Here is a 13,316-nt window from a genome sequence, read left to right on the forward strand (position 1 = left end):
TTTGTGTCTTTGTACTATAATAAACCATAGTAGGAGTAGGAACATGTGCCAAGTCCTGGAAGTCCTCCTGATGAATCATTGAATGGTCTTGAGGATTCCTGACGCTGCAATTTAGATTAAGGGTTGAGTAAGCAATTGTCTATCTACTACATCCTGGAGTTAGAGAAGACATAGGCAGGGGTGATCAACTGGAATTGTTCTGAATTGGATTGAGTGTGTCAAACTGTACTCTTGGAGGAGACAGCTTCAGCACAAGTGATGGGAACTAAAGACATCCACAGATATGGATGAGCTTCCGAACCTGTACAGTTAGTTTACACATGGGGATTCTTCAAAGATAGGCGGTGGCTAGTGCAGAGGACAGAGAACCAGGAAACAGTGGTGTCAGGAAATCCAAAGGAAGAAGATGCTTGCTGCTTTCAGAAATTGCTATCATCATTTTACCCCAAATGAACTTTAGCTCTGTTGTCCGTAGTCTTAAAGTGTAAGGCAAATATATCTCTTGGTCTTAACATCACAGACAAGACTTTTCTTTTCTTTTCTTTTCTTTTCTTTTCTTTTCTTTTCTTTTCTTTTTTTTTTCTGTCTCTGTCTCTCACCCCTGACCAACATCTCCCTCTGCTATCCTTCTCTGGTTATCCAATACAACAAAATTAGAAATAGCCAAAACTCGGTATAGTAATGCTGAATACAGCTCAGATATTGGCTGCAGCAGCTGCAGTTACACCTTTATAATTTTTGGTGTAGTCTTTTCAGAACCACCGATCCTTCAGCAACTTCAATGTTCACCTCTGGAAAAATTATAACTACTGTAATTAGACTGATCTACAAAAGTATAAAAAAAGTCATTTCCAAAGAGACTGCTCTTTTACTTGCCTTCCATAAGGGGTTTATAAAATAGTGTTGTGTTTTTAAAACCTCTTCAGGTGTACTTTGTATATACTTTTAATTCGCTATTGACATAAATGTTGGTAGCACCACATCCCCCCTTTACTGTAGCTTCTACAAGTTCTAACAAATCCCAAACCAGGAAATTAAGTGGTGATGTTTTCCACTCTTACATCACTTAATCCTCAAAAGCTGACCGTTTTCATATTATACACACCTGTGAATTAGTAAAATGTTCTCCCCTCTCATTTTCCTTCTCCACCTTCTTTGTATTTCTCCCCCATTCATTTTTTTCCACAAAGCAACTGTTCTTCTCTCTATATTATCATGGTCTACCTCTTCCACACTAAACTTGGCTCTCTCTCCTGTCATGAACCTGAAGGTTCAATTTGGTTGATTTTGGAAAATAAAACGTGTACTGCTTCTTTACCCTATAAAGTCTTTATTTCCATCATATTTATAAGCAATGGGTAACCTTTCAGTGGTCTTTTACCCACCAATTACTAAGCAACACGTGTTCTTTGCTCTTACTTTGTGCCCCTGTTAGACTATGAACTCTCCAAGAACTGAAAAAGAACTGTGTTTGCCTTTTCTATCATTATTATCCATGTCAATGTTTTTTGTTATTTGTAGATGATGCATGTCTCAGTAAGTAAATGAACAAATGAGGCACCACCTTTAATAAACTGGAGGGGTACCTTAACACATATAATGAGTGTATGAAACTTGTATTGATCAAAAGAATAGAAAATGCATAAGTGGTACAGTTAGTTAGAGGGGTTTTCACATAAGTGCTCAAAATGACCTTTGAGAAATCTATTCAAATTATCTAGACATAAGGAGGTAGTATAATTCTTCTGGGACAATGGAGAGGCAGCTGCATACTGCTTCTATATTGCCCCAGGAGTTTCCTTTAGAACCCTCTACTCACATGTGCTTGAGGTATGGACTTTTGCCACAGAAAAGAATTTCAAGATCAAGCAAAATTGGGATTAATTACACACAAACTAGAACATAACCCAAGTGGTTGGGTATGAGCATCTCAAAAGATAGTGAAACTTCATTGTCTTAACATTTAGCATGCATGTGTGTGTATGTGTCTGTCTGTGTGTGTCTGTGTCTCTCTGTGTGTAAAATGTAATGCATACATATAGATGCTTTCAAAGTTATAGTCTCCAAAGAATACAATCACAATTATAAGAGTATGCAACCTTAGAATCAAAAAAATGAGTTGATTGTCTATGATAAAAACATTGCTTTTGTGAGTGAATGGTAGGGTGGTTTACTTCAAGTGTTTTTAGTATTTACAGATGAGAGAAGACTCCTAACCAAGTTAGAAAGTGAGTTGCATATTCTTTCTTGACAATTGATGTAGAAGAACTCATTCCTTACTGGGAAAATGCCATCTCTAAGAAGACAGCTAGTCTAAGTAATGTATTTGATCAAGCCATAGGAAACAAGACAGTAAGCGAAATTCCTCCATCCTCCATAATTTCTGCTTCTGTTCCTGTGTTCAGGTTCCTTACTTGAATTCCTGACCTGATCATGTGTGTGTGTGTGTGGGGACAATACATACATACATACATACATACATACATACATACATACATACATACATATATACATTTATATGTATTATATATGTACATATACAATATATACAACCTATTTTCCTTTCAGTTTGTCTGGAAAATTAATTTTCTAATTTAAAAATGGGCTGCACTAAAAGTTAATTTAAGTGATCTAATATTTTAATATCAAGGGGCAGGGCATTAAGAGTCCACTGTTAGGACAAATACTCCCTAATGACAGAAGCTATAGGAATGAAACTTTAAAACTCCATGGAGATTAAGAACAAAGAGCACCCAAGGATTTGTGTGTGTGTGTGTGTGTGTGTGTGTGTGTGTGTTAGACATGATTTAGGATTCTGATTCGTGTCATACATACACATGTTCAGGATACTATGTGTCCATCATAGTATGCATTAAGTATGACACAGTCATCTAAATTCCCCTACCTTCTGAGGACATACAGCTAATGCTGGCCTCAGAGTCTGTTCTTGGTAAGGCATGGGGTTCAAGGACTTGCTTCTTTTACGAGATGCTCATGATCCCTATTAGTTTGGAAGAAAAATTCAACATCATGTATTTTATATTTTCAAAGAAGACTATGAATGGTCTCCTTTGACTTGGTTGCTATGAGTCTCAATGTCATCTTTTGCTACACTTTGGTTTAAAGATACAGAGAGTATTAAAATTACTAAAATCTTTGAAAAGGACACATCTCAAATATGGAATCAGATAATCTTAGGTTTAATTTGGGTAGTCTGGAATAATTCCTTCACCCGATGATGCTAAAGATTTTTTTCAATATTATTTCATATTAAAAATGTGTAGTATAAACACTAATCAACACATATGGCTATTGAGCTATTGAAATGTGAGTGTGGGAATTATTGAAATTATTTTAAATTTAAATTTAGTATCCATCTCTGCCTGTGGCTACCATTTTGGATGAGACAGAGACCTGGGATAAAGGAGTTGGCCAAGAATCAATGAAAAGTGACCTTAGCCGTGACTCACAACATTGAAGATATGGAACCTGAAGAGGGCACCTCCTGAAGCCAGGCAGGATCCCCAGTGGAGTGATAGAGACACCACCCAACTCTCAAAACTTTCAACCCAAAATTTATCCTATCTACAAAACACGCAGGCAGGGTGGATAGAGCACAGACTGAAGCAAGCAATCAAGAGCACAACTTAAGAACCATCCTGAAGGCGTGCAGCATCACTGTTACTCAAACTGCTAATGATATTCTGTTATGCAGGCACACAAGAACATATTGTTCTCTGAAAGGTTCTGCCAACCAGCTGAGCCAGACAGATATAGACACCCACAGCCAAACAGTGGGTAGAGCTTGGAGACACTTATGGCAGAACAGAAGGAAGAATTGTGGGCCCCAAAGGGGATCAGAACTCCACAGGAAAAGCCAATTGGACCCTCAGGGCTCTCAGAGTCTAAACTGCCAACCAAAGAACATACACAGGCTGGACCTAGGCCTTCGCAGCACATTTGCAGCAGATGTGCAGCTTGGTCTTCGTGTGAGTCCCAAACAACTGGAGCAGGAGCAATTTCCAAAGCTGTTGTCTGTTCATGGCAGGGATGCCTTGTCTGGCCTCAGTGGGAGAGGAAGTACCTAGCCTTGCAGAGACTTGAAATCCCAGGGGGAGGAGGGGATACCTAGGGCAGTCCGTACCTCCTCAGAGGAGATTGGGGAAGCATTGTGGGAGGGGGGCAACTGGGAGGGGGCAGTGAGCGGGATGTAAAGTTAAAAAAAAAAATTTAGTATCCAGTCCTGCCTGTGGCTACCATTTCAGACAATTTTCTCTGTGGTTTGTTGATTCAATGGAGGTATTAAAAATATATTTGTATACACATACAACACACAAGTGCACAGATAGACACAAATGCGCACATGCACGAACTCTCTCTCGTGCACACACATACACCCTGCAATGTGATTGCTAAGTCACGTGGTAGTTCTATTTGTTTTAGGAATTCTATTAGTCAGCACTTGTGTTCCTATGATACAGTATGTGAAACAAACAACGTAAGAGAAGGACAAGTTTGCTCAGATCACCCTTTCAGAAGCTTCAGTTCTAGTCTTGGCCCATCAGAGCTGAGGGTACTGTGACAATTTGAATCTGTGTCAGCATTGTGACAATGTGAACATGTGGCAGAGACTTTTTTTTTTTTTGGTAGTAGTAGAGTGGGGGTATTTTCTTTGTTTACATTTCAAATTTTATCCCCTTTCCCAATATTCCCTCTGGAATCCCCCTATCCCATCCCATCCCCCCTGCTTCTATGAGGGTGGCCCCACAGCCACCTACCCACCCACTCCTACCTCCCTGCCCTGGCATTCCCCTACAGTAGAGTCTTTTTTTTTTATGTATTTTCCTCAATTACATTTCCAATGCTATCCCAAAAGTCCCCCATACCCTCCCCCCCACTTCCCTCCCCACCCATTCCCATTTTTTTGGCCCTGGCGTTCCCCTGTACTGGGGCATATAAAGTTTGTGTGTCCAATGGGCCTCTCTTTCCAGTGATGGCCAACTAGGCCATCTTTTGATACCTATGCAGCTAAAGTCAAGAGCTCCGGGGTACTGCTTAGTTCATAATGTTGTTCCACCTATAGGGTTGCAGATCCCTTTAGCTCCTTGGGTACTTTCTCTAGCTCCTCCATTGGGAGCCCTGTGATCCATCCAATAGCTGACTGTGAGCATCCACTTCTGTGTTTGCTAGGCCCTGGCATAGTCTCACAAGAGACAGCTACATCTGGGTTCTTTCAGCAAAATCTTGCTAGTGTGTGCAATGGTGTCAGCGTTTGGAAGCTGATTATGGGGTGGATCCCTGGATATGGCAGTCTCTAGATGGTCCATCCTTTCATCACAGCTCCAAACTTTGTCTCTGTAACTCCTTCCATGGGTGTTTTGTTCCCAATTCTAAGAAGGGGCACAGTGTCCACACTTTGGTCTTCATTCTTCTTGAGTTTCATGCGTTTAGCAAATTGTATCTTATATCTTGGGTATCCTAGGTTTTGGCTAATATCCACTTATCAGTGAGTACACATTGTGTGAGTTCCTTTGTGATTGTGTTACCTCACTCAGGATGATGCCCTCCAGGTCCATCATCTTGGTTCCAGGACTCCTCCTACACTAGAGTCTTAATAGGACCAAGGGCCTTCCCTCCCAATAATGTCTGACAAGGCCATCCTCTGCTACATATGCAGCTGGAGCCATGAGTTCCTCCATGTGTACTCTTTGGTTGGTGGTTTATTCCCTGGGAGCTCTGTGTTTACTGGTTAGTTCATATTGTTGTTCCTTCTATGGGGCTGCAAACCCCTTCAGCTCCTTCAGTCCTTTTTCTAGCTTCTTTATTGGGGACCCTGTGCTCAATTGCTGGCTGAGAGCATCCACCTCTGTATTTGTCAGGCACTGGCAGAGCCTCTCAGGAGACAGCTATATCAGGTTCATTTCATTAGATGCTGAAAAATCATTTGACAAAATCCAACACCCATTCATGATAAAAGGTCAAGAATTCAAGGCCCATACCTAAACTTAATAAAATCAATCCAAGCAAACCAGTAGCCAACATCAAACTAAATGGAGAGAAACTTGAAGCAATCCCATTAAAATCAGTGACTAGACAAGGCTGCCCACTCTCTCCCTACCTATTCAATATAGCGCTTGAAGTCCTAGCCAGAGTAATTAGACAACAAAAGGAGATCAATGAGATAAAAATTGGAAAGGAAGAAGTCAAAACATCACTATTTGCAGATGATATGATAGTATACTTAAGTAACCCCCAAAAATCTACCATGTATACTTTTTGATGTTTAGTCCCTAAGAGCTCTGAGGCATCTGGTTGGTTGATAATGTTGCTCTTCCTATGGGGTTGCAAATCCCTTCAACTCCTTCAGTCCTTTCTCTAATCCTGCATTGGGGACCCCATGCTCTGTCCAATGGTTGGCAGTGAGCATATGTCTCTGTATTTCTTAGGCTCTACCAGAGCCTCTCAGGAGACAGTTATATCAAGCTCTTGTCAGCAAGCACTTTTTGGCATCCTCAATAGTGGATGGATCCCCTGGTAGGGCAGTCACTGGATGGCCTTTCCTTCAGTCTCTGCTCCACACTTTGTCTCTGTATTTCCTCCCATGAATATTTTGTTCTCCCTTCTAATAAGGACTGCAGCATCCACACTTTGTTCTTCCTTCTTCTTGAGCTTCATGTGGTCTGTGACTTGTATCTTGGGTATTCTGATCTTGGGGCTAATATCCACTTAACAGTGAGTGCATACCATGTGTGTTCTTTTGTGACTTGGTTACCTCACCCAGCATGATAGAGGGTTAATATCAAATATATAAAAAGTACTCAAGAAGTTAGACTCCAGAGAATCAAATACCTATAAAAAATGGGGTACAGAGCTAAATAGCAAATTCTCAACTGAGGAATACCGAATGGCTGAGAAGCACCTAAAGAAATGGTCAACATCTTTAGTCATCAGGGAAATGCAAATCAAAGCAACCCTGAGATTCCACCTCACATCAGTCAGAATGGCTAAGATCAAAAATGCAGGTGCCAGCATTTTCTGGTGAGGATGTGGAGAAAAAGGAACACTCCTGCATTGCTGGTGGGATTGCAAGCTTGTAAAACCACTCTGGAAATCAGTCTGGTGGTTCCTCAGGAAGTTGGACATAGTACTACCTGAGGAGCCAGCTATACCACTCCTGGGTGTATACCCCAAAAGATACTCCAACAGACAATGAGGACACATACTCCACTGTTTGTAGCAGCTTTATTTATAATACCCAGAAGCTGGAAAGAACACAGATATCCCTCTATAGAGGAATGGATACAGGAAAGTGGTACATTTACACAATGGAGTACTTCTCAGCTATTAAAAAGAATGAGTCCATGAAATTCTTAGGCAAATGGATAACAGAGGCTTCTTACATCGTGGTGGTCAAGGTCAAGAGAGGGGATAAGACCAGAGAAGGTTGCAACTCACCCCTCTTCAAGTTAGGTCCCACCTCCTAGAGTTTCCACTGTTTCCTAATATAGCATCACTAGGATGCAAAATGTGAACCTGTTGGTAAATCTGATATTCAAAGTTCCATTCCATGTTCTCATAACAGGTGTACACACATTCCCAACAGTGAACAAGGCGTTATTTTCCCTTATTAATCTGAAACCTGCTGTCGGGAGTAGAGTTTACAAGTATTTTCTCCTACTCATAGTCTCTAAACTTTGTTTTCATTGTTTCAGAGTTATTTGGGGCTCTAATGTAAAGTTTTCTATTCCTGAGAACTTGATACTTATTTCAAATATATGTACACAGTAAACATCCCTTACATGGACACACTGATTAACCAGATCTGTTATATTATGGTGTGGAGAGCTTTTTCACTAGATGGAAAGCTATGCAAATGAAAAAGGGTTGCAGATTAAAGATGTCTTATAAAGGAACTCATAACAGTTTACTGATCTGAAATTAAAAAGTAGCCCCAAGGGACTCTGAAATTTATCTCTGGTGACTTGCTGATGTCACACACTCTCATGGGTACCAAGTATAGTTCTCAGACTCTTGTTTGATGCCACCTACATCAGCAGATAAGTTTGGATATATCTTTATACATTTTTAAGTATTGATTGTCACAAAAGGAAATGTGAAGTCTCCATGGGGCTATTACATTCTAGGTAACACGGAACACTATTCCCTCAGGACCTGAGTTAAGTAAAAGACTTAAAATAGCATTCACAGCAAGGAACAGGCTCAAATCTGGTAGGCATCCAAGTGACAGTCAGCAAGTATGGTTTCAAAGTGTGAGTTGTCAGCAGGCTTTGGAACTGGTGGCAGGTGCCAGGGAGCCCCTTCCTGTAGTACTAATAATAACTAAGAACAGCTACAACTTACTGGATGTTTTCTTGCCTTGAGTGATGTCCTTACTGGTTTATGTCTGTTTCTTGATGTCATTCTTATTTTTAAGGCAAGAAAAATATCTCATTATCATATTACAAATTAGATAAGAAATACTGTGGAAATCTTTTCTTTAAAACACAGAAGTTGGGGCTGGACAAGCTCTTACAGACTGAACTAATTGGCCCACCCCTAGTTTCTTATTTTAAACACATGAAATAAAAATGAAGGGAGTATTTTGGTAAAAAAAAATCCAATAATTTGCTTGCTTATTGTTCACTAGTTTGCTTGCTTGTTCATTCTGTTATTGGATTTTGGGTTTGGGGGTTTTTGTTTGTTTGTTTGGTTGGTTTCTGGTGGTGGTGGTGGTGGGTTTTGTTTTGTTTTGTTTTGTTTTGTTTTGGTTGGTTGGTTGGTTGGGGTTTTTTGTTTTGTTTGTTTGTTTGTTTGTTTGTTTGTTTTGGAGATAGGGCATCTCTGTCTATCCCTAGCTGTTCTAGAACTCTGTACACAATACTATCCTCAGAACTCAGAGATCCACCTGTTTCTGCCCTGCAACTGCTGAGATTAGAGGTGTGAGCCACCACTTCTGAGTTCAATCGTCATTTCTTTATCGAGGACTATATACATGATAGTACATACATTTTCACATGTAGATAAACTTTTAGGCATTCCTAAGATAGACTAGTTTGCTGGTTAGTTTTTGCCAACCTGACATAAGCTGGTGTGTCCTGAGAAGAAGTTCAATTTCAAGAACTATCTCCTGGTCTGTAGACATTGAAAGACTCTACCCAGCCTGGGCCTGGCACACATGGCTCTGGCAGGCCTTCCTTTTCTACCTTGTTAAAAACCTTTAGATTACATTTCTAAAGCTAGCCACCAGAATCTATTCTCTTATTTGGCCAATTCGTCCTCCTAAGGTTGACTACCAAGATCCAACTGCCAAAGTATTGAAGTCCAGCCATCTAAAACCTCATTTGGCTCACATAATAATACACCCAATTAAAATGTAAATACTTCATCCTAACACGGAGTTTTCTACTTTACCTGTATAAGTTTCCATTTACCCATGAGCCACATCTGTCTTCTCTCTAGCCAGTGATAGTCCTTTGTCCCATGCCTCCTGTCTGGGACTAATATCCCTCCCTTTCCTCTTTTCTCCCTTCTCCTTTGTTTCCTTCCCCTTCTCCCTCTTCCTCTATCTCCTGAATTTATCTCTGCTCTCTGTTCCCATCTGGCAACTAAATCTACTTTGTGCTGAGTACTTGGTCTTATGGTGTCTTGAGCAGACTTGAAGGATCCCACAGGCATGTGTGTGGGGTGTTTTCATGAATAATGATTGATGTGGGAGCACCCAGCCACTGTGTGCAGCTCCACTTCTGTTGGACCTGGGTTTTACATGAAAGATGACAGAGCATGGAATAAAAAGGGAGCCAGTTAGCAGCATGGGTCTCTGCTTCAGTTCCAGTCCCTAGATTCCTGCCATGAACTTGTTCCCTGGCTTCTCATCATGATGGATTATAAACTGTCTGCTGATATAAACTTTTTCTCATAAATAGTCCCTAAGTATTTGTTGGTCAAGATGTTTATCACAGCAAACAGAAAACAACCCTTAGAAATAATGCTATAAATGGTTGTGGGCCATTCATTGTGTGTGCTAGGAAATGAAGTTAGATTCTCTACAGGAGCATCAAGTGCTCATAACTGCTGGTATAGAGGAATTTTAATCTAACAACATGGCTTCTCTGGCAAGGGATCACATCCAAAGACCCTCTGGATTTGTGTGATGTTTGAAAGTGACATCTAACTGGGGTTGGGGTGGGCAAAGTGTCAAATCAGAGAAAAATTTGACAGAATGAGTCAGAAATAAAATATGCCCAACTTTTACAAGAAGAAAAAGGAAAGAGAGGTACTTGGGAGCAGGGGAGAGTGAGTCAGGAGTAGAGGGCAGTTCAGTGATTGCAATTCAGTTGAGTTTGTTCAATGCAATGGAGTTCAGTTGAGCCCAGTTCTGTGTAGTTCTATACACTTCAATTGAATGAAGTTGAGTTGGGTTGTGTTCGTGCAGTTTCATTCAGTTCTGTTCATTTTGTGCAGTCAGTGCAGTTTAGGTTGCAGAATTCAGAGGCAATTTTTCCAAGTAGGGCAATTCAGTCAGAAGCAGAGTAAAGTCAGTCTAAATCAGTCAGCGTGGAAGATTAAATTGTACAGAGACTAGAAGCATCGAGGCCTAGACATAGGAGTAGTTAAGTTAATACAGAGAAAAAAACTGCAAAGTTTAGAGACAGTTCTCATCTCAATCATTCCTCTGAGGAAATAAAGCCAACATTTACATGCTGGACCATCTCTTCAATCCCAACTCTTGTGGTTTAAAGAAAAGGTGAACTAGTATGCATTTTAATCATAAATTATAACCTTAGAGAAATTTTTGTATGTCTTAAAAAGTCTGACTACATGGTCTTAAGCACGTCTTTGTCTATGATGCTTGGGAGCACGATGTGGGCCACATGTTCATTTTCATCTCCAGCAGCAGTGCAGAATTTCAGTAAAGAGAAAATACTAACATTTTTTCCCTAATTTTTAAGTTTGAGTCTTTTTGTGGTAAGCAATGAATATATTTTTAAAGGATATGTTTTACTTAGCAGTGTCTATGGCAACCTTCAGTGTCTACTGTCTACTGGATGAAGGAGACAATTTAACAAGTCATGCAAGTGTTCTCCTCAATGTGTTTTGTTAATGTATTCACAGCTCCTCTAGTTTTTAACCAGCCAGGCTATCTGTCAATAGTGTCAGTAGTGTTCCAGGTTGGTCCATAGAACACTTAAACTAGGGATCGTTTCTCTTCTGAGATCTATGCATTGATAACATTGATTTTTTTTTTTCTGGATTTCAGCTTTTTGTGGGTGAGGTTAACACTGGCATTCTAAGTTAGTCTCCGCAGGTGAATGAGCAGTATAGAGTATTACAGATTTGAAGAGATCACCTACCTCTTACTGACATTTGGTCTCCTTAAAGAAGAGAAGTATTTCAATATAACACATTACTTTTATTGTTAAGCTCAGGTTGATTTTTCTTGACTTTTTGAAACCTGGAGTTGCCCATTGCACTCTCTCGCCCATCTCTCTTTCTATTAATCAACTGAAAATAGAAAATTTAGTGCTGTGTGCGGGACTGGACTGCAGTGTCTCCAGGGTATCAGCTGTGATCCTCCAGCCCTGAGTAGAAGCAGGGACAGTGTTGGGTGATTGTCTGCAAGCAAAACACCTGCAAGACTCCTCATCTGCCTGCTTTTAATTGTAATTTCTAATTCCTGGGACGTATTTAATACTATATTTAAAGGATTTAGAAACCACAGGGATCTTATATAAATGCCTTCTTTGTTTACCCTGAAATACTTACTCAGTTAAATTAGGAAATCCTGTTTGGGCTTCCTAGTGCATTCTCCATTGAAGCCTTTCCTTCAAGTCTAGGTGTTTGTAAAGGGAATCCTTGCTGACTGGCATCACACTTTTCTTGTAACAATGTTGTCTTCATTTTATCTTATTTCATGGCTTTTTTGACTAAAGTAAACCATGCGAGAATGGCACCAGTGAAGCCATTTTGTGAACTGCTATCAGGTTCATAGTCTTTGACTTAAAGCAACCAGCAGAGGGCAGGAAAGTACTGTCAGTGTGATACTTCTAAGGCTGGTTTTCTCAGGCCACCACTCTCATGTAAAGGTCACATCTTAGAGTCCCATTTTTGGTTTGGATTTTAAAGCAGAATTTAGTTAAAGCATAGATATCTCATAGTGTTCTCCAACGCTTTGTAATTTCAGGTTGATTTCAGTAAATAAACAATTGGTGATAGAATCCTAGCCTAGCATAAAGAAGATGATATGAACAAGGTAGGAAGAAGATATAGATGTAGATATAGGGTATAAATATAGATATATGTATGTAGATATAGGTACAGATACAGATGCTATAGGTATAGATAATGTATTTCCAACTCTATAAAAAACAGTAGCTCTGTGTACTGATATATTTGATGAAGAAATGCAGAGCCTATTACATCTTATCTACTAACTGCTGCATAAAATAAAATTGAACTAGAGATTTCACACATATTTTTATGAAGAAAAATGTTTTGATTTATTTTTTCTTATTGTAGCTAAAATTTTTATACATACTTTAGGGTAATTTTAGGTTATTACTGTCCAAGCTATTGTTCTGGTTTTCATTAGGAGCAGGATTTGACAATAAATCTTAAGGCTCCTTTTAAACCTTCAACGTTCTAGATTATAATACTGCCTCAGGTCGAAAGGATGGGTATTTTCAAAAGGTCAAAGCAAAAGAAGGGTCATGGAAACTGGAGAAAGGGACCCTTTGTACCCTGATAGAAGGTATGAAATTGATACAGACATTATCTAAAACTGCATGGATTTTCCGGTCTATGACTGACATGCGATAGAATCATCTTATTAAAGCACTATTCTCAGTAGCCAAGGTAGAGAAACTCATCTAGCTCTCCGACAGTAGGGGAATAGGTTAAAAAAAAAAAGTTTGTAACACACACATACACACATCACACACACACACAAACACACCACACACACACACACACACACACACACACACCACACACACACACACCACACACACCACACACACACACATACCACACACACACACACACACATCACACACACACACACACCACACACACATACCACACACACCACACACACACATACCACACACACACACACCACATACACACACACACACACACACACACACACACACATACCACACACACACACAAACCACACACACACACCACACACACATACCACACACACCACACACACACACATACCACACACACACACACCACACCACACCACACATACACACACATTGACTAAAAACTGGTCCTGAAATTAAGGATGCATAATAGGGTATTATATT

At 39.9% G+C, this 13,316-nt stretch overlaps 2 long non-coding RNA genes across 2 annotated transcripts in view; one reads left to right on the forward strand and one right to left on the reverse strand.

Annotated features, from left to right (window-relative positions):
• The window catches only part of Gm41474 (predicted gene, 41474), a 38,345-nt gene that overhangs the window by 19,114 nt on the left and 5,915 nt on the right, over nt 1-13,316 (reverse strand). The gene's annotated exons all lie outside the window — the stretch shown is intronic.
• Nucleotides 1-13,316, forward strand: part of Gm30162 — a 41,736-nt gene that overhangs the window by 4,696 nt on the left and 23,724 nt on the right. The gene's annotated exons all lie outside the window — the stretch shown is intronic.

Source organism: Mus musculus, chromosome 16 (genome assembly GCF_000001635.26).
Source record: "Mus musculus strain C57BL/6J chromosome 16, GRCm38.p6 C57BL/6J".
In the NCBI taxonomy this organism is placed as follows: Eukaryota; Metazoa; Chordata; class Mammalia; order Rodentia; family Muridae; genus Mus; species Mus musculus.